At 35.3% G+C, this 21,285-nt stretch overlaps 1 protein-coding gene across 27 annotated transcripts in view; it reads left to right on the top strand.

The window, feature by feature from the left end:
• Positions 1-21,285, top strand: part of Ptprd (protein tyrosine phosphatase receptor type D) — a 2,079,748-nt gene that overhangs the window by 1,393,719 nt on the left and 664,744 nt on the right. The gene's annotated exons all lie outside the window — the stretch shown is intronic.

Genomic DNA, 21,285 nt, shown 5'->3' with positions numbered 1-21,285 from the left:
ACTGTCGCTGGTCCCAGTGCCTTCTGGAGCATACAGAATAACAGCTGTTTGCCTCTGAGTACAGCTCAGAGGATTTTCACTTAATAAATCGGTACTCTTCCTTTATTAATATTTTTAGTGGAGACTGACTTCATCCTGTCCTGCTGTGTCCCTTCCTACCTACATTTTTGGAGTAGTCTCACTACAGATATTCTTGGCCACTAATGAAAAGTATATTGAGATATCTAAGAAATATTATCAGGCCCAGAATATCTAGACAAAAAGGAAAGAGGAAAAGTCAGGATAACTGCTGTGAAGTTTCAGAATTATATATAATTGGTGTTTTTCCTCTTTTTGAGCCTTCATTGTCTCTGTTATTCCTTTCTTAAACAAGATTTTAGTTTTAAGCCTCTATGACCTCCAGAAAGTTATTTATTAACTCCATTTCCCTTTGAAATTGAAAATTACATTAGAAATTTATTGGGTCATGATTGTCAGAAACAGACCATCAACCTTTAATATTATGTTGTTTCTTTGTTTTTTACATTTTTGTTGCAATATGATACACATAGAAAAACACAGATAATAAATTCATAGCTAAGGGAAATTTTACAAAATGAGTAACCAACATAATCACTGTTTTGAGTAAGAAATAAAATATAGCCAGTGTCCTGAAAGGCTCTGTATTATCGTAAAGAAATTAGAAATCATCCTTTTTTCCCTAAGATAATCACTTTCCTAACACCAAATTTCAGTCATGCTTGCATTTGGACTTCATGAAAATAGAGTAATTTCAGTGTGAATGCTTTCATATTTGGCTGGTTTGGGCAGTATATTTTTGAGACTACTCAGTATTTTGTAGGATGGAACTTGAAGCCTCATGCAAGCAAAGGAGGTATTCTACCACTGAGCTGCATTCCTACCCCTGTGAGATACCACATAGCTGTATATAGAGTTTATAAATGACCTGACATATAGCTCAGTGACACAGCACCTGCCTGGTAGGCGCAAAGTCCCGAGTTCGATTCCTGATACACAAAAAAATTAGTTATAAATGCTTATAGCTCTATAGAATCCGTTTATAGGAATATACCAAGGTTTATTTATTCCATTGTAATACTGATAGACATTCAGTTGCATTATATAATTGCCCATGTATAATTTGTAACATTCTTCATTATTTGAATTTTAGCTATTATAGTGAATGGGCTATGGTACTTCCTTATGATTTCTCTAATCTGTGATGTTGAGTCTCTTTTCATATGTTCATTGATCATCTGGATATTTCTTTTTAATTGTCTTTTCAAATATCTTCTCCCTTTGCTCTCTTAGATTGGCTTTCTTTTTCTTACTGAATCCTAGCTGTTTTCTATATAGTCATTATTTTGTATATGTGTTTGCCTTGTTGATCACTTGCCCATTAATTTTCTCAGTTTCTTTCAGTGAATGGAAATACCCAGTAATAAAAGCAAAGTCATCTAAATTTTATAGTTTATTTCACTGTTTTAGGAATTTTTATCTCAAGATTATGAGATGATTATCATATATCACTTTCTATATTTACTTTGTCTTGAACATAATGGTGTTAAATTCTCCTTAAACTGATTGAGATACGATATGAGATAGCAGTTAAAAATAATATTCAAGAAAACTTCTGAGCCAGGATAATCACCAATTAAAAGCCGCTTAGAAAGACAGTTTAGAAAGTCTGTATCAGTTAGTCAATAAATAAACAATAAGGGATAAGGATATACATTAGCACTTCCTGGGACCAAATTACCGGTACCACAAAGAAGCAGAAAGAGTGATAGCAAGAGAGAGGGAGCGAGAGGGAGAGAGAGAGAGAGAGAGAGAGAGAGAGAGAGAGAGAGAGAGAGACTGTCATTTTCTTTTTTGCTTTTTAAATTTTATTTTAAAGAGAATACAACCAAACTAAACAGAACACAGTAAAGCAAATCAGAGCAGAACAATGCGAGAGATGTAGGACTTCAACATAAAACAACAGGAAATCAACAGAATCTACCATAATGTCTCTCACTTTCTTCAAAAAAGCTGTCTATACCATCACACACGATAAAATCAAACAAAAAAAAACAGAATTAAAACAATCAAAACAAAAGAATAAAAGTATTGCAGGACTTCAAAACAAGATAATAGGAAACCAACAATTGCTACCATAATGTCTATCATTTTCTTCAACATAGCTTTCCAAACCTTCACACACAGTAAAATCAAACAATACAAACACTTAAAACCAAAGAATGAAAGCTTCACACAAATTCAAAATAAGACAATAGGAAATCACCGATGGCTACCATAATGTCTCGTTTTTGTCAAAAGAGCCGTCCACACCTTCACACATAAAAAACTCAAACAAAACAAAACAGAATAAAACCAATAAAAACAAAAAAATTAAAGCAATATGGGACATTAAAAAAAGATAATAGGAAATCAACAATGTACATTGTAATACATTTTGCTATTTTCAAAATAGCTGCCCATACCATCAGCTATAGTAAAATCTAACCAAATCTACACCCAGACATACAATAAAGATTTCAGAAATTCAGCACAACAACAAAATATTAAAATCTGTTAGAGAAAAGAGACAGATCACTTATAAAGGATAACCTGTCAGAGCCATGGCAGACTTCTCAACACAAAACATCAAGTCAAGAAGAATTTGGAGTAAGGTGTCTCAAATCTTGAAAGAAAACAACTTCCAACCCTGATTGATGTACCCTGCAAAACTATCTTCCAAATTTGATGGAAAAGCAAGATGCTTCCATGACAATAACTGAAAGAATTACGATCACCAAACCAACCCTACAGAAAGTGTTGAAGGATATTCTAGAGAGTCCTGTAATACTTTTATTCTTTTGTTTTGATTGATTTAATTTTATTTTGCTTTGTTTGAATTTATTGTGTGTGATGGTATAGACAGCTATTTCGAGGAAGATGAGAGACATTATGGTAGTTTTAACTAATGTAGCTTTTGAATAACATTTGATGTTTGAAAATGTTATTCTTCCCTATGCTTCTTCAATAATAGTTTAGGTTCTTTATTATGTTTGCTTATAAATTTTAAAGTCAACTAGTCAAATTTCAACAATGTATACAAACAAAAGTTTATGTTTCAGTGTAATTTCATTAAATTTGTAAAGTCATTTGGGGGAAGTTAGCATTATTACTATATTGAATATTCAGATCTGTAAGTATTGTGTACCCCTACATTTATCTAAATACTCAATTTCCCTAATGAATATTTCATACTGTATGTTTAGAGATTAAATACATTTTACTAGACCTATTTTATGCATTTAAAAATGTTCTAGTTTGTTGTCTAATATTTCTGAGAACTAACACTGATTTTCATGTCTACCTTATATCCAAGAACCTTATTACCTATATTCATTTATTGATATTTCATCTTTGTATATACAAAATTATATCATATTCTTTTAGTTTGATGATCTTTTCCTTTATTCTTAGTATTTCTTATTTTCCGTCTTTGCTATCTGATGTATTTAATGGCATGCATTTTGTGCAAAGAATAGTTATAACTGACAAGTTTTGATATGCAATACTTTTCATTTTCATCTCTATTTCCATCTGTGTTCATTGAGAGTTCCTTTTTATGCATGAGTCATTTTTTGTTTCTATCTTTTGTTCTTGATTTCTAATAATTTACCAAGGTATTTTTAAAAAGGAAAAACAAACCTAAAAACCATTTCTGGATTGACCTCTGCTCTGAGGGTTCCCAGTGCTTCTGATCCTTCTCACTGATCTGCTAAGATCAGAAGCTTTCTCCGGCCTCCCTTACTCTCATCTGCTTTGAGTTTATTGTGTATCACCCCCATGCTTTTCACACGAGGAACACATAGTTTAGGGTACCCTAAACTACCTTCGACACGTTTTTTTTTTTTTTTTTTTCCTTCTGCACAGGCTGTGTCTAGTGGAAAATATTTTTCCACCAAGATTTCTAATCTCAGCTGAGTCTCCTACGCTGCCAAGCACCCTTTCAATTTTCATCTTAGCACAATCATTCTTTTGTATAGTTTCATTAACAAAATCACTGAGTATTCCTCCATCTCCTGCCTAAGTGTAAGACCCACTCACCTTCACTGAGAAGACTTACACAATATTCTGATTTAAGAGTTTTCGATTCCTCTGCCCTCCCTCTAAAAATGTTTCGCACTAACTTTTGTTTCCCCCATAAATACATGACTTATTATTGCTCATTATCTCTTCCTTTGCTCCATCATCTAAGGCATTGTCTTTTCTTAGAGTGTCTCATTCTTATGCTTAAATTATACAATTTCAGGTTCACTTATGTGTTAGTAGTATCTAAATCTAATTCACATATAGTTTTCAAAGTGAAATCTGCTAAAACAATCCAGAAAGCTTTAGTTTAAGTTCGCTTTGAATTTTACATTATGATAAAGGGAAATGTGGTTAAGGGCATTGAATTAAATATTCTCCAAGGTCCCTTTCAGCTTAAATGTACTTTGATTCTGAAAAAAAGAACAAAAACTTGCCAATATTGACGGTCCCTAGAAAGAATTCACTGCTTTTATGTCTGTGGCAGATTAATCTTTTGCAAGCATTTTAACTTGTTCATTGATTTACAGAGGGAAAAAAATCTTTGTAGAATGTGTATTCTACTATATCCGATAATCAGATTATTATCCATAATGCCAACTATGTTTGTATAGTTATTCAGTTTTATAAGGCTTGTCATAAACATTTTAGTCATTATAATCAATCTACAGCAGATGAAAGAAAAAAGATTAAAATGAAGCTGAAAATGTATGCGTTCTTGCCAAGGCCCCTAAGAATGTAAATGGTGCAGTGAGTACATAAAGAACTCTCTGGAAAAGGTTATTATTGCAGTCTTAAAGGAAGGATCATCCTGACATAATAAAATATATATACTTATACAATGTTATATTTTATAAAATTTTATATATATATATATATATATATATATATATTTCTAACATAGGTACTAGAAATGTTTCCTTTAAAATAATTTGACATAATGAATGTGACTAAATAGTACATTTATATTATCAAATAAATATTTGATGAAGAAATTCAAAACTGTATAAGTTTACTCCAAAAATAGAAGACTTGGCAATGAGGGTAAAAGAGATTGGGTATCAATGAATGGTGTAAGAATAACCTCATTCAGCCGATACTCATGTGCATTGCTGCCTAGTAAAACAATATACAGTTGTTCTTGGAAACTTTAAGCCCCTGTCTTCTAAAGAGGTGAGATGCTCACTGATATATATTTCCCAATAAGAGCTTAATGCACATTAAGAAGAGAGGAGGAGTTGACATTATGAATGGCCATGCTGACTGTTAGGTGATGAGGCATGTCAAGCTGTAGGATGCATGGTGAATACACTTCACACTGATCATGCCCATGATGTCCAGGTTACCACAGAGCTGAACTTGTAGCTCAAGTACAACTTTCTCAAAACGTGCTTGTGGTTCCTTTACTTCATTTGAGCATGCAACTTAGCATCCTCCTTGTCCTTCACTTGTGATTGATGTTTCTGATCATCCTACATTTACTAAGACAATCTCATCTTCTCTCACATGCCTGTTACTCCTTGAGCAGTTAGCTCTTCTCTGGTGAGTGTACTGGTGGACTCATGATTTTGTCTTCTTGGAAGATCATTCTGACTCCTGAGGTCTGTAGGTCTAGAGAATAATTTCCATTTCATTCTTTTCCCAGCTGGCCTTCCTTTGTGTTAGGTCCAGCACTGTCCTGGTACATTTTATCAGATTTTATGAATTCAAACTGTTACCAAAATGCAAAACAAGTGACTCAGAGAGAAATTCAGCAGAATGTCCAGAATGTTTTTCAAATGCTGCTGAAGAGCACCCACTGACTGGAAATGCATTGTTTACCACACTAACACTAATTGCATATGCATATGTCAAATATGCATTTGATGTGCATTTCTATAGTACACAAAGGATAATGTATTGCAATACATTAGTCTATTGGGTAATATCAATACATAATATGTTAATTATATATTAACAAATATACTATCTTTATAATATATGAATATTTATAAATATTTAATATATTTTTATCCTGAATAATACACATAAAGATATATTTAAATATTATATCAGAAGTATATACATATATTTAAAATATATAAACCATGAAGTGTATATTTGTATATATTTGTTTAAATACACACTTTTCATGGTAGTTTTATTTTCATGCTGGGGATTGAACCAGGATCCTGTGCCTGCCATAGGCTCCACACAGGTCCATTCTCAATTATTTAATATCACTCAATTTATCAAATGTACTTTGAATTTTGATTGGGTTTTGATATCATGAATTAGGGTTCTGAGTTACTGCTGTCATTTTTTGTACCTAAAATTGGTTGGTTTGCAGTACTCAGATATTTGGTCAAATGTCATTCTCGTTGTTAAAATGTGAACATTTTTTGATGAGACTAGTTTTGTAGAAAAAAATAAAATAAAATTTCCATAAATTACATGCATTTCCCATATACAACATAATTTTGAACTATAAACCCATTGTGGAATGTCTAAATCTAGCTCCTTAGTACATATGTTATCTCATATAATTATCACTTTTATGGTGAGAAATTTTAATATCCACAATTTTAGCATCTTTCAGGAATATAATAAAGTTGGCCCACTGTATTTGTATATTCCACATCCTTGGATCCAATCAGCTCTTCAATGAGAATTCTCTTTTCTTAAATCATGTCTGTGTGGATCATGTAAAGACTTCTTCATCTCAGAAATCCCTAAACAACATAAAAGCTATTTACATCATGTTTACATTGTTATAGAAATCATAAGTAATCTAGAGATGGTTTTAATAGTATGAGAGATATGTATACATTATACCAAATACTATGCCATTTTATATAAAAGATCTGAGCATCTGCAGATTTATTATCATTGTGGGTCCTGGAACCAAAATCCCCCACAGATACCAAAACAAGATTCCGTTATTAATTACAGTCATCATGCAGTGCAACAGATCTTTTAACTTATCCCCCTTGTCTAACTGATATGCTATTATGTGTGCCCTGCACCTGCCGTACAACTCCTTGTTTTCCTGGACTATTACACTGCCCATACCTCCCTTCCCCAATTTTAATTCTCTTAATGCTTCAAATCTCCTATTCTTTACTCATTCTCTTCTTCTATTTTGTTTATTTCACTTCACTTAAAATATATTTATAAAAATATATTTGTATTTATACCTGTATATTGTATGCATAGTACTATGTATTCATAGAATCTTGGAATATGATAAATTTATAAATTTTATCTCTTCATATTATTTTGGTTTTTCAAAAAGGAAATAACACAAATATTCTTGAGACCCTCTTTGAGCTTCTATTTTATCCTATTATCCTTCTTCCTCACCAGACCCAAGTACTATAATAAAGTTCTTGCCTATTCATATCGAAATTTTTCTTTTTTAGTCCATATATAAATATACACATACGTTGATATTCATCCTTACGCAACACTGCTGTTCAATTATATATAAATAATATTTTACTATATTCTATAATTTTTTATGCCCAACATTGTTTTTGATGCTATCTCAATTGATATCTATAGATATATATAGATATCCATCACCAACTCACTACCCCATCACTTTGAATTAAAAAGTTTAATGGGTATTGTCAAGTTACTCCTCAAAATGGATGTACCAATATACACTGCCACCATAAGTGCCTGAGAGGTCCTCATCCTCACAACACCTGATACTGTCAACTCCTTAACTTTTATATTTTGTGCTTCATAAAGTTGAATTGAATATTGTGTACACATGCATCCCCCTGATCACATATCAAAACTCAACTCAGGGATTCTCTATGTCTGGGCACCTTCCTCCTTTGTATTCTCGTACTCAACTCCAACAGCACATGTAAAATAGTACCTTGAATCACCTGTTTCCCCTCTTGCCTATCCTGTAGATTGTGATCTCATCAAGGACTACAGTATATTCTTACTTCCCTATGAGTTACCAGATTATTCAATAATGAAAAATACATGGACATGGAATCAAAACATTTTTATTTAATCAAACTAAGATATAATAGTATATATTTCCAAAATTCTAGCAGTTTTGTATCATCCTTGATAGAAACTCCAGAAAGACAGAGAAAAGTAATGTTAAGGCTGACAATGAGATCCTTGGCGTTATGTAGTCCTGGCCAGAACTCACGCTCTGTCTTTATATTTGCAAAGAGAATTGACCTAGAAAGTCATGAAGACCTAGACATAGGAGAGATCACAGAAGACCATTGGTAAAAGTCATAGTGCTTTTATATCTACCAGTCTAAACTTTCACTTAAAGAGGTATCTACTAAATGTTATGAAGGCCTTTAAAGTACCCAGATAGTGCTCATAGTTTGATATGCACTCTGGATTAACTCTTCAAAGGTGAATGAGATATAAGGATTTTTTTATTAAATAAGCTGATGCATACAAGTCCTTTACATAGTTGCCTGAGAGAGTAAGCAAATGCACCAGGTGCTCATTGCTTGATAAAGTACCTTGAATCACTAACATTGTTATTGCAACTTGATTTTTATTTTAAAGGGAAATAGAAGAGTCTACTTTCTCTCCTGTGTTAACAAACTGGATCTGAATTTACAAGGAATCAGTTAATAAGGAAATTAACATAGAATCTTTTTATGATCTCGTTTTCTTTTTAAAAATTCTGACTATACAGTCAAACACTGGCTTCAATCCACAACAGAAGATTACACTATGTATAGCTTACACTTACTTTTTAAATGTAATTTGCCAGTGACCCTAGTGCACAATTCAACATTTCTAGTAATGCACAACTTTTGTTCACAACACACCCCAGATAATTTTTAATTCAATTATATTTATTTAATTATGCAGTAGCTTCCTGAAAAAAAAAGTACAACAAACTGGTTGCTAAATCAATAGAAATTCAGTCTCTCACAGTTCTAGAGACTAGAGATCTACAATGTGGTGTCTACCATGCCCCACTCTCCAAATCCTCTAGGTATGTATCCTTCTCAAGCTACTTTTTCCACAAATGTCTATCTTTTTCTCTAATCATGGTATTGAGGACATTTGAAACACTTTGAATGCCCACTTACTCAAACCAAAGGTATTTGTGACAAAACATCAATGTTATGCAGTCAGTAGCAGCAATCATAATAAATACTTCTTCAGTACTCACTGCAAATATCTTCTATTAATACTCCTAATAGTATCATGTAGCAATTCTAAGTAGTAGAATTAGAAAACAACCAGGCAGTTAGGATTATGAGATCTGGCTTTTTGTGTTCATATCTTATAATCCAAACTGCTTTATTGCATATTAAGCATTAAGAAACTATTGATAGAGCCAGGGATATAGCTCAGCAGCATAAGCATCTGCCTGGCAAGCACAAGGTCCTGAGTTCAATGCCTAGCACCAGAAAAAAGGGAAGAAAGAAAGAAAGAAAGAAAGAAAGAAAGAAAGAAAGAAAGAAACCAATAATATTCAACTCTTTGGTGAAAAGTTCAGTCTAGTACATGATTCTATTGTTGAAATAAATATGCAGGTTGTATACGTATATAATAAAGATATTTAGCTTAGTGTTCCATAGGAAATACTTTTCAATACTATATTTTTTTTCCAAATGGAAAATGACATTTGCTATCAAGATTACTGCAAAAGACATTTAGCTCATCAAATGAGTGTGTTAGCCAGAAATTTCCAGTAAGTAAAATTATTTGCTAAACAACATTGGAGACATGGCAGGCATACTCAGCCAGCTGGCTAGGATGACCCTATTTCTCTTCAATATTACTTCATTCTTCTTAATAAGATTTTATTTTATATTGTCATGAAAAGAAACATATGCCTCAGGTGGCATAAATTGTTGTTAACGCAGCTTACAAAGGAAACCAGAGACTATTTCACAGCTTTGTACTTAACGTACGCAATATAATCCAGTGAATTGGCATGCCTTCAATTGTCTTTGAATATTGAAAGACCAAATAATAGAAAAGGGAAGAGAAAAAGTCTATGGTACAAGTTCTAGGCTGTAGTACTTACTTTTAACTGGGCGGTTTAACATTTGACTTAACTGCCTGTACTCTTCTTTAGAGAACTAACACATATTTTAGTGTTATCATCCTGTGGTTTTATTGATATGCTCAACAATGCTTTACGTCAAGGAGATAATGTTAAAGGGAAGACATTTTTGACACCAAAAAACAAGGATTCTGATGTTAAATTCAACCTACAATTAGGATCACAGACAAGATATTTAGTCTTCTTGGATTTCAATATTCTTATTCACAAAATGGTATTCTGAAGAGACTGTGTTTCCTCAAATTAACATATTAAAATTCTATCCCCAGTGAGACAGTGTTAGGAGGTAGGGCCTTTGATAGTTTATTAGGTTATGAAGACAAATCCCACACGAATGGGATTGTTGCCCACATAAAGGAGGCCATGAAGAGCAACATTTCCTCTCTGTCATTTGAAAAGAGGAGAAAGTGCTGCCAATGAACAGAGAAACCGATCCTCACCAGACATAAAGTCTAAAGTTCATTGAGTTCAGCCTCCAGAATTGTAACAAAAAATATATTGTTCAAATTACCTAGTCCGTGGAATCTTCACTGCAACATTTCAAATACACTAAGACAAAAAATTGTTCCAGTTAATTCCAATGCCTACGTAACAAACTTGCTGTATTTATTTTAGATTTATGCTTGGCATTTGAGCCATGAAATTGTACATACTTTGCCCAGAAAGAAGAGAAACAAGACTTGTTACTAACTTTGGGTTGCCTACAATTTGCTCAGAAAAACATCTGGGTTAAGTGAATTAGGCAGAAAGCAACTTAGTCCAATGACTGAGTAAAATAAAGACTCAACCGTACTAGTCCGACCCATACTTTTAAAATCTCTAGGATCATGGTGCTGTAAGCCAGCAAACTTTCTAACAGTCATGTCATAACCTAAGTGTAAATTTATTTTCTATACTTGTATGAAAGGTTTCTAAATGATTTTGGCAGCTGAATTTAAATGTTTAACCTCTATTTTCGCAAATTCTTCCTAGAATTGCTGTTGATTTGGGGACTTCTGTGTTAAGAAATGAAAAAGAGTGCTTCTAAATTTTGATGGCATAATGTAATGCCAAATGACAGCAAGGTTAGATTTTACATTTAACTGCATTTGCATTTAGATCAATGCATTTAGAGATATGCATTATTCCGTATACTTTCACCTGAATAAACATGTTGTACTGCATAATGAAAATTTTTAGGTAAAAGATGTTGGCCAATTTGAAAGTATCTGATTTAATAAAATGTGTCTATTTTAAAGAACCTTCTGAATGCTCAAAAATAAGGAAAACTACTAACTCATTTAAATTCATAATTTTTGTTTTTTTCAGTTGGCAGGTACAGTCTTCATTATTCACAGCAAAACATTTTGAAATCTATAATAAATTTTATCACTCCTCTATATTGGCTAAGTATAAATTATGTACAGAAAATGATTTTTATAGCTAAGAGAATTTATAATAAAATTTCCCTCATTATGGACCAGAAGGCTAGATTTTCTTTGTCTGGAAAAAAGAGTGATGCTTATAAATGAATTATGACTAACTGCTCTAACTTTTGATTTTAGTACTTTAGAACAATAGACTCTTTATCCTTCATATGCAGGGACAGTGTACTCACTGATTGTCTTTGATTGTTAGGAGAAGACGTAGTAGGATGGGAATAGGAAAAAGTCACTTTATTAGCTCAGACTTTTTTTCAATAAACTATAACATTTCTACACTTTGCTGCCTTAATTTTCCCTCAATGTCCTGATGTAACTTTCAGCGTATCAATGAAACCATAAAATCTTGTGGTTTCTGAAAAATGCCTTCACTCATAATTTTAAAGAAAGTTTTCAAATGTGATATGTTTTATGCCCCACTGGTTGCAAGACAGTATTGCATAGCTTGCAGGGGTGAAGAAGCTAAGGTTGGTTGAAACAATGCAGGACACAAAAGATGCACTTATACTAGATGACAGAGCTGAGGCAGGACAGGAGTCACATTTCCCATTGTGGGGACACAATACCCAACACCCAGAACCTAAAGGAGAAAAGGTTCAATTTGCCTCATCTTTAAAGGCTGTCAGTCCACAGACAACTGGCTCCAAGGCAGAAATGTCATGGCAGAGGGGAATGGCTGAAGAAAGATGTTTAGTTTATGGTGACTGAGATGTAAAATATAGTCATCCTCTAAAAATGTACTTGTTTTTCTTAGCAACAGTCACATTCCATGAGCTCCACACTGGACTTACAATTTTTACATTTCTGTTTTACATTTCTGTTTAATCCAATGAGATGGCAAGTCTGTGAGTCAATGTGAAAGACAAATATTCACATTCAGTTTGTCTTGTTTTCAAATAAAGGGTTTGGTTGACTTGGTTATGTCACCACTGGCATTGCAAAAGCCACTACAAACCAAAGCTGATTTTCCTGTGCTTTAGTTTTGATGAAATACTCATGTCTGCCTGTCTTAACTAGGGTTCCATGAAAAAAATTAAACCCTACAAAAAATAACTTGAGTAACTTTTTTCTGTTCCACTAAAGATAGCACAAAGCTCTTCAACAGCCTTTCTGCTATAATCACCAGATATCCCACTCTGATCTGTTGTTTAAATCATATGTCGTTGGATAGCTTCCTTTGTAAGATGGAAAGAATCTGGCATTTTACTTAAGTAATTAGCTACAATTTATATAAACTGTGTCTTTATATTACTTCTAATTATAACAACTAGCTCTCCCGTGTATTTGAGGACTGAAGTGTGCGTTCAAGTAATTAGACAGACATTATCAAGTGACTTCCACTCTCCTTTTGAAGCCGGAAGGAACAAAGACGTTTGTGGTGTTTTTACATTAAACATGAAAGCGATGTTTGGATAATTATATCTGCTCGTAGTTTTAAGCTCAGCGTTTACCCTTTCTCTACCACATAATAAACCACACTGGGTTGGTTTACACACTGTGCAGAACTGAGGCAGCTGAGAGCCGTCTGGATAAACTGATAGCACCCCGGGGTTCAGTCCAGTGATGATTGATAGATGCCTAATCATGGTTTCGGGGCAGGTCAGATTTTCACATCGCTAAGAGTCTTCATATCTCAAGCATTTTGCAGTTTTTCCAGCTTTCTGATTAGCTACTTTTTTAAAATCTTTATCATAAAATGTTTCTAGGACCCAACAGCTGGTGCTTGCTGGCTGAAAGAACGAGCAGGAAGACAATGTGTTCACAGGATTATGGAACAGGCTGAGAGAAGAATTTATGCAGAGTTTTATAAGCTTAGTCAGGCAGAAAATAGATTGGGGTGCACAGAGCAAATAATGTGTCATTCAAAGCTCAGCTCACAGCCACCGCCTCCATAATACAGGAGCAACTGTTGGGTGTTCCTGCTTCTACAGCTTCAACTGTTACCTTGAAGTTCCAGCGAGAAAGAAGCAGACTGCACCGAACCCTTACCATCCAAGGGCTTTCATTGTTTGCTTGTCAAAATCACTCGAAGCATAACTGTCCACCACCTTGACAGCCGCACACATATATATGTTCAGGACTTAGAAACTTGCAGTAATAGCCAACACTCACTCTAATAACTGAGAAGTGCTGAAGAAAAATGGATCATCACTAAGAGTGAGACGCATCCTCTAATCGCTACGACTGGGCCCTGAGGCCATTTGTAAATAGCTCTCATTTTCAGCCAGCTCCCTGGCTGCTCATAACATCACCTTCCTTTAATGAGCCCCCATATGTCACTTGCGATTCATCCGGGTGCTCTACAATCCCCTAGATTGTGTAGTGTGTTTCAAGCTATTAACTTGGACCCTATCCGAACACGTCTACTTCGCTGGTTGGAAATGACAATCACTTTTCTTTTGTATCGTTGTTGAAAATCAGGTTGTTGGTTTGGCTGAGTTTTGTCAGCAACTGCTTTCACTCAGGTCATCTCTTTGTTCTTTCTGCTGATTATCTTGATTCTGTTAGAAAAGCAAGATTATTATCATAGGTTCATTTTACCCAGTGTTCTGAATGGCACCCTCATGGGTTGTGCTTATTGACAAGGTATTATAAAAATATACTGAAAGCAACTATTTCACTGGTATTTTTGAGACTCAGAGACACTTAGTGTGCCTTCTAAAATGTGGCTTGCTTCTCCTCATCAAAAAATGATGGGGAAAAAACAAAGGAGAAGAATCTGGAGAAAAATTTTAAAACATAATTACTTATATTTTCCCTAAACAGTAAATGATCCGAATTTCCTAATGTAGTCAGACATAAACATTTGATAAACCCTGATAAATTATGAGCTTATATTCACTGTCTAAAGTACAGCATTTTTTAAATTTAAATTTTATTTTTTATAAGTACACGTTTACCACACATAACGATCACATTCTTCATGGGGAATTTGTTCTTGTACAGAATATATCTTAATTCTTCTTGCTTCCCCATCCCCCCCCCCCGTGTCTTCGCCCCTTTAGTCCCTCCCATTTACACTGCAGCGTTTATTTAACAGTGTCATTAGTACTCAGTGAGACACTCTTGACAGTTGGCCCTGCCCTGAAGAGAGAGACATTCCCAAGCTAGTTAGCGGCACTGACAAAATGAATGAGTAACAAATGCATCTGTAGTTCACGTATGCTTAGGCGTCAGAGAGTAGTCTCATCTCACCCAGTTTGCTGAAGAAACATCTGCAGATGCACTAGACCAAGAGGTACACTAGATATTCATGACAAATGAGCACGTGCCACTCACAGGGATCAGCGACATCAAGCCTCAGAAAACATGTGTGTGTGTGTGTTCTTCTCCACACAAAGCACAGACAGGAGACAAATGAGTGAAACCTTCAATGGCATGTTAAACAGTTTCAGATGGTATTTAGCCTTAGCAACCCTGCCCTGATATTCCTTAGCAACTCTAGCCTGAATTTTATTTTCTATCTAAAACTGTAGAAACAGACTAAAAGTTCATGTTTTCCTGTTAATAGCAACTTCTAAAATTTTCATCACTTTTAGAGGACAATTTGAGACAAATAGTTATTCTGTTAATACATAAGGGAAATGTGCACTAATGTGTAAGATTAAAGTTTTAGTTTTCCTATTGCTCATTTTTCCTATGCCTTGTGCAGCATTGCAAGTGAGACTATCTTTCTTTTAAAGAAAGGGTGGTATGTTTTCCTGATGAAATTAGTTGAGAGTGAGCTACTCATGAGCGTTATTGCCTAGCTGAGGTGAAGGAGAAAAACAGAGAGGTTACAGTGACCTAGAAGTCATCCTGATAACAAAACACTATAGAAAATGTGAATTCCATTTTGTTTAATGATGATGACATGTACCTATAGATGGGTGACATAAACTAACACAGATGCTTTCAGAACTCTTTAATATAAAGTGACATAACATCGACTGTTAAAAATAACATAAACCAAGTTGTAAGTAAAAGGTTCTTGAAGAGAATTATTAACTGCTTCTCATCAACATGGAATAATGCCAAAGTGTTCCTCTATGGGGGTATAGGAGATTGCTGCACCTTAGATGTGAGCTACAAGAAATGAGCTATAGATTGACAAAGCAGAGGACCAATTTGTTGCAAACTTACTGGGAACTTGTAGTATTACAATATGGACTAGAGAACTAGGTCCAAAAATGTTCAGGAATAAATGAAATTGTGTAACAACAGGATTGTCTTTAAATTCAGACTGAAATTTTAGTCATTTTAGGAGGCCATCATTGTTAACCCGAGTCTCAGATGTCCATCTTACATCCTCTGCTGCTGCTGAGGTACCCAGACTCAGTACTGAAGCTGTTAATGACTACGAACCGAATACCCGTTGGTTCCTGGCTAAAGTCCAGAAGACTCACTGAGTCTAGGGAGTGTTTCTATGCACAGGAGGCTCAGGACCAAATATCTTGCATTTTCAATGCCTCTAGAAAAAGAGCAATAGAAAATGGGCTATGCCTCCCTCTACAGATCCTAAGATGCATAATTCCCTAAGAGAAGGAAGAAGGTCCTTATGTAACTCAGTAATAGTCTGTCCTCTAGGGACAAAAATCAAGTGATGCTGACTTCTCAACTGACTGCTGCTGTTCTGCCTGCCTGGCTCAGTTTTCACTTTAATATGGTGACAGCATCCCAGTTCCTTTGGGGAGCTATGTCTCTCACACTCCAAAGATGAGTGGGAGGTGAGTTGTCAGTCTTTCTACCCTACTGATCCCAGAACATGATTCCAGGTAAAGTTGTCCAAGCACCAGACTCTCATCCCAGTGACCAGTTCTCAGGCTGTCACATATTTTCAGAACCCTTTTGAATTTCCTCAGGTGTTGCGTGATGAAACTGATAGTTCTTTTACTTCTTCAGTTACAAGGTAGTAAAGTAAAGCATAGAGCTACCATGTAGAAACACACGAAGATTGAGTGATGTGGAAAGAGGGGAGTCTCTACATCTACTCACTGAATGCCATGACCACGCGTAGTTTGGTTAAATGAATAAATAAATGTCCCCTTTCATGCTCAAAGCAGAACCAACTTGATTCCTTTCAGAGACACAGCCTTCTAAAAAATATACTGTCCCTTTATGTCAAAAGTGAGATACAACTTGTCTTGTATTTTAGAGATTTCTTGCTCAAACAATTCTAAAACAAATGTAAATTTTTATTTTTCAGAAGGAATAAATACAGTTGAACAGGAGATTAACTAGGATTCAGAAATTTTGCCTGTTCCTCCTAAGTCTGCTACCAAAGTGACCGGTGGCCTTGAACACAGCACACAATGTTTCTAAGGTTTCTGGGCTCCACTTGTATAGGGAGTCCAGTCATCCACCTTAGAGCTGCCTTCTGGTGCTAACTTTCTGTGATGAGAATTTCCAAGTAACTTCCACTTGTGAATATTTACTCACTTGAGTTCATGCCTCCTTAGGGTGCAGTTCTATTTCCTTATTTAATAAAATGAAGAGAAAACTAAGAAAAAAATCTTTTGTGTATTAGAGATTCCTTCCTTCATATTTCCATACGTATAAGGAAAGACAGGTCAAAAGATTGTGTGTTTAAATAAAACAAATTACAGTAAAAATCATATTGTCACTAGTCCCCCTCACAACTCTCCCCCTGTCTGTGAACACACCAACTTCAACATTCTTGTCACTTTTTGAAACAGTTCTCAAAGTCCTCTTTCATGAGTATCTGTAGGAAGTACGATCAGACATGCTCAGTTAATGCCAGTGCTGAGTGGCATCCAACTGAAAGGCAGGCTCATAAAAACATTAAAGTGAATCTTCATTCACGTTATTCATTTTGTTTGAGACTAGGATACTTTTATCTCTGCCCCAAAGTCAAAATAAAAATGAAAAAAACTTTTTGAATCAGTACAGGACATCAAAGCAGTCATCACAGCACAACTAAAGCCAGGAAATAACACTTCAGAACTGCTTCAGAAACTGGCCAAAAAGATGAGAGCAGTGAGTTGAAAGTGATGGGAGATTAGTGGAGTATGTCTTTTACTATAATCAAAATTGTTGGTGTGTGTGTGTGTGTGTGTGTGTGTGTGTGTGTGTGTGTGGTTGTACGTGTATCTTTTCGAGACAAGGTTTCACTATGTAGCTCAGGCTGACTTTGAACTCACAGCAGTCCTCCTGCCTCAGCCTACCAAGTGCTGGTATTACAGGCATGCACCACCATGCCTGGCTATAATCAATATCTTAAAAATTAGACAGTAATCACATTGTTATCACACTATATATTTCCAAATATTCATTAAAATTTCTATTTTCTAGCAATATGATTGATGCATTAGTAAATATATTTTATGAAACAGCTACCATCTGCATAATAGTAAATTAAGTGCCATAAATTTATACTTTGCCATGTAACTGTTCTCCATTCAGATGAGAAGACAGGTACACTCAGAATTTTTACAAACCAAAAGCAAGTCTACACACTAGCCCTTATGAGCAAAGGTAGGACCAGCCCTGCTCCTAAGATTGAAAATGTCTCATTTAGTATGAAAAATAGTAATGAAAGCTTTTCAGAGGCTTCAAACTCCTAAAGAATAAGGCTCAGCAAGCAACATAACTAAGTACTCTCTGTTTTAGATTGAAATTTCATTGAGTTTGGCTTGAAAGGAACATTTAATTCTTTTCAATGTTTTCTTTTAAACAGATATTATGGCTATGATTATGATCATGTTACAGATAACCTTCTATTCTGTTCACATTTTAAAAATTCTAAAATATATTCCTGCCACAGTGAATGCAATCTACAACATTTAAAATAAGTACAAAACCCGTTTTTTTAAAAAAAAATTAAGAACTGTTATTTATGAACATCAGGCCATGATAGCTCTGATTTTTTATGCAAGAATATGGTTGGGGTATGGAAAGTAGCTGGCTAAGATTCTGTACTCTACTATAAATGCTCAGAATTTGTTTTAAAATTTTACACCTTTAAAGTCTCTAGGATTTTCTAACTTAATCAGTGTGTATTAAAGAACAGCAGTACACCTTAGTGGGAGGAAGAGATCGAGACATATGGTGTTGCTTTCTTAAGCCTAGCACCAAAAGACTTGCAAGGCAGTATATGTCGTGTGAAAACGCCACAGTGTAGAAGTATTTGAGTCTGAGCACCTGCTTTCCAATTCTGGCTCTGGTAACAAGTTAATCTTTCTAAGCCTCCAAGTCCACCTTAGTGAAAGTACACAGCTGAAGTTCAGAGCTTTGAATGGGCTGCAAAGATTAAATGTTGTTACTTAGTTACTTCTTGTGAGCCTAGCTCTGAGTAGATGCTCAGTAAATGTTCATTTTCTTTTGTCTGAATTTTAGCTTCCTCTTCTGTAAAGTAGTATTTTTTTAAGCTTTCAGAAAGAAAAGATGCCCTGAAAATTCCAACATTACACAAAGATGGGCTAGACTCAGCCCAGCATCGTGGCACACACATTGGTCCAAGAATTCTTGGAGGCTGAAGCAGGACGATTGCAAGCTTGGATCCAGCTGGAGTAACTGAGTGACCTACCTAGCAGGAAATTGCTGCAAAATTTAAAACAAAGCAAAATGAAATAAAATAAAATCAAAAAGCTTGAGGATGTAGCTCAGAATGGAGTCCCTCCTTTCAATACCCAGTATTGGGGGGGACACATTGACCCCAAACAGGCCTAGGTGATGATATACTGAGAGTGGCAACCAGGGTCAACAGGACAGCCCACCGGTTTCCTTTCATATAGACACAAGAGTAAACAAACAAACAACAAACTACTGACTTGAAAAGTTATGAGGCAAGTGTAAAATCAAGGACAGCTGGCTGAAGGTACAGGGCTCTTCAGACACTTTCTGTAAAGGGCTAGATAGTAAGTATCTTTGGCTTCACACCCCACACAGTTCTGATCACAACCTGCCTGCTCAACTCCAGTGTTGAAGCAACAACAGGCACTCATGGTGTGGGAAGGAGGAGCCATGACTGTGCTCCGCAAAGGCTTTCTTTACAAACACTGGCGGGACAGTGGACTGTATCTGGTCCCAGGTATCTTAGCTGTGTCCCACTGCATGCGATGATCAGGGTCACCAAGATGGACATGCCATGCACATCTCCTCCCTTCACTGCAGGATTAGATCTGCAGTTGAATGGTTCCTGGGCTGGAGCGAATGGCCCTCCTCTCTGATGATGTAGGAGTTCCCTGGCTCCCAGTTCTGTGCTTGTTTCCTGGGCTGGTTGTCTTTCCTCCTGACGGGCACATTCTCCCGTACACATGAAGAACTTCTGTTCTGCTCCTGTTTAGGTCTTACGCTGAAGGCCACTCTGCTTGTTCAAGGTGTAGCTTTATATAGCTATACCTTCTTATTACTCACTGTATAGAATTTGTATAGCTATGCTTGGATTCTTTGCTTTGCAGTTTAATTCTCAGAAAATGCTCTTACCTTGTATCTTCCTATTCCAGTATTGGGGCTTCTAAACTTCATCCGGTACAAATAATACCCATGAAAATACAGCCACCGTTTCTAAGAATTATGTGATAATAGAGATTTTTGAAACTCCTCCTTGAGAGAGAAGATTTTGAAAATAAAAATGAGATTAGTTATCACTCCCATTGAACAGATATTGAGTGAGTCGCACTTAAAGTGAAACATAATAATGTGTCTACCTGTTCAGTTCTATCACAGTCTGTTCTCTATTCAGAGATGGAGGATTTTTTAAAGTACTACAGTCTACTGGGGAAGAATCATGCTGTAAGAAAATAAAATGAGAACAAGTGGAAGTAATGAAATGCAGTGAAGCCACCAACCTAGACCAAATGTCCCTGCAGTGGGACTGCTGGAGAGCAGGCCACCCCAGTTGCCCCTTACCACACTGTCATACGTCCCATATAATGTCTTCTGATTTTGTCCCTGCCTTCCCACCCTTACTTTTTTTGATCTCTTATTCACCCTACAGTGTGTGATTACTTGGAAATATTACTCATCCTTGAGGATTTTATATATAGATAACAAAAAGGGGGCTAAAAATGCAGAAAGAAGATGAATATACATTTAGCCTTTGCAATGGACTTTCAAATTTTCATGTATTTTATTAATTCCAACCATGTAACCAAATTTGTGAAGTCATTCCAGATTGATAGACAATAAAGCTAGTTTCTAAAAAAAATTAATTGATTTTTCTCACAATAATTGTGTCTGAGACCAGATGCAAAAAACACACACTTGCCTCTGAGTCCCTGCTCATCTTTACCCCAGGCTGGTTCTCAGCTGCCCTAAAATCAGACTTCCTAAAATTTCGCTTCAAGAACAAGCCAACTTGTTCCACTCCTCCTCATTTAATTGAATGTTTAATCCTCTCGTGATCTTTGGATTTCCCAGTGGTCATTTTTGCTAATCAGTCTCCCTCTAATACCTAATAAATCTTTAAAAGAAGGAGAAAACAAAGGGAATCATTCCAAGAGTATTTGTATGTTAAGCCCTCAATTATGGTATGAATCGATGTCTTCTGATGAACTCTCAGAGTTCAGTTGGCAGATGGGAAAATAAATTTTAGAACGGAAATCCTCTTCAGAACTGAAGTTATACCTTCAGTATAATTTTGCTTTAGCAAAGTAGCCCTGCTATTACATTTATAAAACTTAATACTTTTGAGAACTTCTCCCAGGAAAAGTTAAAATGAATCATTGATTCATTAAGGTCAACTCACTCACACAATCTATTATCTATATATACTCTTTTTCGTTCTAT

This window comes from Cavia porcellus, unplaced genomic scaffold (genome assembly GCF_034190915.1).
Source record: "Cavia porcellus strain 051 isolate PalLab524CR breed Dunkin Hartley unplaced genomic scaffold, mCavPor4.1 scaffold_1, whole genome shotgun sequence".
In the NCBI taxonomy this organism is placed as follows: Eukaryota; Metazoa; Chordata; class Mammalia; order Rodentia; family Caviidae; genus Cavia; species Cavia porcellus.
The sequence above is the reverse complement of the archived record's forward strand: the minus strand, read 5'-3'. Positions and strand labels throughout refer to the sequence as shown.